Raw genomic sequence first — 3,332 nt, 5'->3', positions numbered from 1 at the left:
AATAAGAAGTTTAAGGTAGATATTGAAAAAGTTTTAAGTTTGAATCGAGTCTCGGTGACTCGATATTTGTTGTAGGCATGAGATCAAGTTAGGTAATGCCTTGTACTCCTCTCTGGCATGGGCAGCTTTGCTGCGTACTATTGTCTGATCCGATAGTTTAAACTACAATGTGTTTGTATAGCAGTTTACCACATTGCACTATACCGCTTATACACCAGCTTTGTTGTGTATTAATATCTGAGTGGCTTTGCCCACATATATGGTGTGTAAGGTTGGATGGGCCTTGCGAGGTCCTATGTGGTGTGTTTTGGTTAGATGAGCTTAATTAGCTCTTATGGGGTGTGATTGGGGGACGGAAAGGTGTGATGGTTGGACGGGTGGGTTTTATTACTTAATTGTATCCATACGCATCTTTCTAAGTGTTTTGGGTGAAGATTATTTAACTGTGTTCTGTTTGATTGAATAACGTTGTGACTGAGTGTCTGTGTGCGACATGGTGTGCTTAAATTGTTTCATTCTATTGAGATGTAGTTTGCAAGTTCACTTATTGGTTCTGTGTGTATCTGTATGTATGATTCGCTTATGAAATTGTTTCTGTAAATCTGTTGTTATTTATTTTGAACTCACACTGAGTTCATGTAGCTCACCCCTTTAGTGTTTCCCTTTGCAGGTACATTTCTAAACTCTGATGCTGGACGCAGTATGTGGAGGCATCAGACAATCATGATTACAAATAAAATAATTGTTCTACTTTTGATTTCCATTTTGTTATTCTATTTTGAACTGTAAGATTTTACTACAATTGTGGTACAAGTTCCATTTTGTTTTTGCGCAAATCTTGCTTTATTTATACAATTAAACTTGATCAAAATTTTACGGATTCAAACTTAGTAATTAAATGTTTTTGGTTCGTAAAGTGATAAGTATGAATGTAATTGGCTTTGAGATAATTTGTTGTAAATTTTTCTTATGATCACTTCGGTGATAAATGTAACATCCGGGATTTAGTCTAAACTTCTAGGTAGGTTTTGGGTTCACATTTAGTGGTATCAGAGCAGGTTTGCAAAAACTCAGTCTGTGTTTTTATGTATCCGTATGTGCATGTGGTTGTTTTAATAAAAATTTGGAGAAACTTTACCATAGTAAGTTGAAATGATTTGTGTTTTAGAAGTGGATTATGAAAATAAAATGTTTGAGACTCCGGTGCTGGTCTAGGTAGAAATTCGAAAATGTGATACTTAAAATGTACATTTTTGCATTTATTTGGTGTTCTTTTTTTGAAAATGTAGATATCTTAAGTTAGCCAGAGGACGGATATGGATTCTGAAGGTAAGTAAGATCGCAAGGAGTCGTCTGCCTCTCCGGGACGTGTGTCTATTCAGGAGTCAGAGGTTAGTGCGATTTTGCCAACTTCGGGCAGCGATAATGTGAAGCTTGGTATTGAGGCATTCGCTCAGGTAGTGAGGGAAGTGCTAGAGAAAATGTTTGAGGCTAGGATAATGAGGAATAGTGAAATGCTTCAAAGTAGGTGTGTAGATTGTGGGAAGAAAAGAGATCGCAGTCCTTTGAGGTTAGAGCCTCGTTCTACGAAGCGTGTTAGTATGCATTTAGGTGGCAATAGTAGTTTTACAGAGGGTGTCGGTAGTGATGCAGTGTTCTGTTCTGTAAGTATTGTAAGAAGTGTCATCCAGGAAATTGCAGGAAAAATGTATGAGCGTGTCTTCGATGCGAGTCCATTATGCATCGGTTTCGGGAGTGTCCTCGAAGACTTTGAGACAGGTATGGTTATGAATGTTTCGATAATTAGATTAGAGCATAGTAATTCTGAATGATAGGAGAACTGTGTATCTGCTTCTGTGGTTAAGTATCCTGAGTGTGTGTGTGTGAGGACTAGAGTGCGCAACGGGAGTGTGGTGGTCTAGCTAGTGTTATACCATCGTTCTGTTAGTTGGAAATTTCGGGGACGAAATTTCTTTAAGGAGGGATGAGTTGTAACACCTCGAATTTTGGGTTAAAAGTTTTTAGGTTTGTGGTTAGAGTTAGAGAGAAGGGTGTGCTATTGTGTTTAGTTGTTAGTTTAAGTGTCAGAATAAGCCTACTGGTCTAATGGCTGAGTTAGAGTTACTTTACCTCGAGGATCTGGGTTTGATTCTTTGTGTGCACAATTTGGAGAGACATTTTATTTTGTTTTGTTTTAAGTTAATATTTATAACTATTTATTTTTATTTTTATTTTGACTTTTATTTTCTATATTGGTAGCTAAACCTTTTTTTTTATTTTTGATTACTTTTTCTTTTGGCTTTCTTTTTGCTTTTTTTCCTTTCCTTTTGGGAAAAGAGGTTTTCAATAAGCTTCAATTTCATAGTCATTGGGTCGGTATCTAAATGTTTTTGTTCATGAAACATGTGTAGGTTTCAAAACTTTTCTATTTTATTTGTGAATTGTAAAGTTGTTTTTAATAGAATGTGACAATCTTGGTGGCTTTCGGGAACTAGTTGTCGAAGTACAATAGTACTATTGAATGACATGGAAATTCACTCTAGTCAGTGTGTTTCTGATTTCCATCAATTGAGGGTCGATTTAGTGACCGGAAGACTCAATTTTCAAGCTATTTTAGGGTGGTTTCATGACCACATGGGTGGCTACATATACGTGTGCCAGTTTATACGACCGTGTGCTTTTAAGAGTTAGGGTTTTCCGGTGAATTTTGGTGCCACATAGCCTAGCCACACTGCCGTGTTTCCAATTTGGGAAACTTTTTTCAATTTTCACACGGCCATGTCCCCTGGGTATAGAGGCGTGTGCAATTGGGAATTAGGGATTTAGTGTTTTGGTGCCACACGGTCGTGTGGCTAATTTAGGGATTTAGGGATCCCATACGAACGTGTATTTTGGACACACGGTCGTGTCTGGTGGGTACACGGACGTGTAAAACCCTCACACAGTCGTGTCTGCCCTGTACTCTATTTTAGATCAATTGGACAGTGAGTTACTGTAACACCTTTAACCCGTATCCGTCGCCAAAATAGGGTTACGGAGCATTACCGAACTTATAACACAATCAAACATACATTTTCTCAAACAATTATCAAATTCAAATTCAAGTCATTCTCATTCACAAATATTCATTAAGTCCCTAATGCGAGCCTATAAGGCCTAAAACATGCTTTAGGAGTGGTTTGGGACTAAACCGATATCTCAGGAAATTCTTGGAAAACTTAGAAAATTTTTCAAAATACAGGGGACATACGCCCATGTGGCCTGGTCATGTGTCTCACACGACTAAAGACACGCCCTTGTCACAAGCCTTGTGGACATTCGAAATGGGATCA

This window comes from Gossypium hirsutum, chromosome A02 (assembly GCF_007990345.1).
Source record: "Gossypium hirsutum isolate 1008001.06 chromosome A02, Gossypium_hirsutum_v2.1, whole genome shotgun sequence".
Classification (NCBI taxonomy): domain Eukaryota; kingdom Viridiplantae; phylum Streptophyta; class Magnoliopsida; order Malvales; family Malvaceae; genus Gossypium; species Gossypium hirsutum.
Note: the sequence above shows the minus strand (reverse complement) of the source record.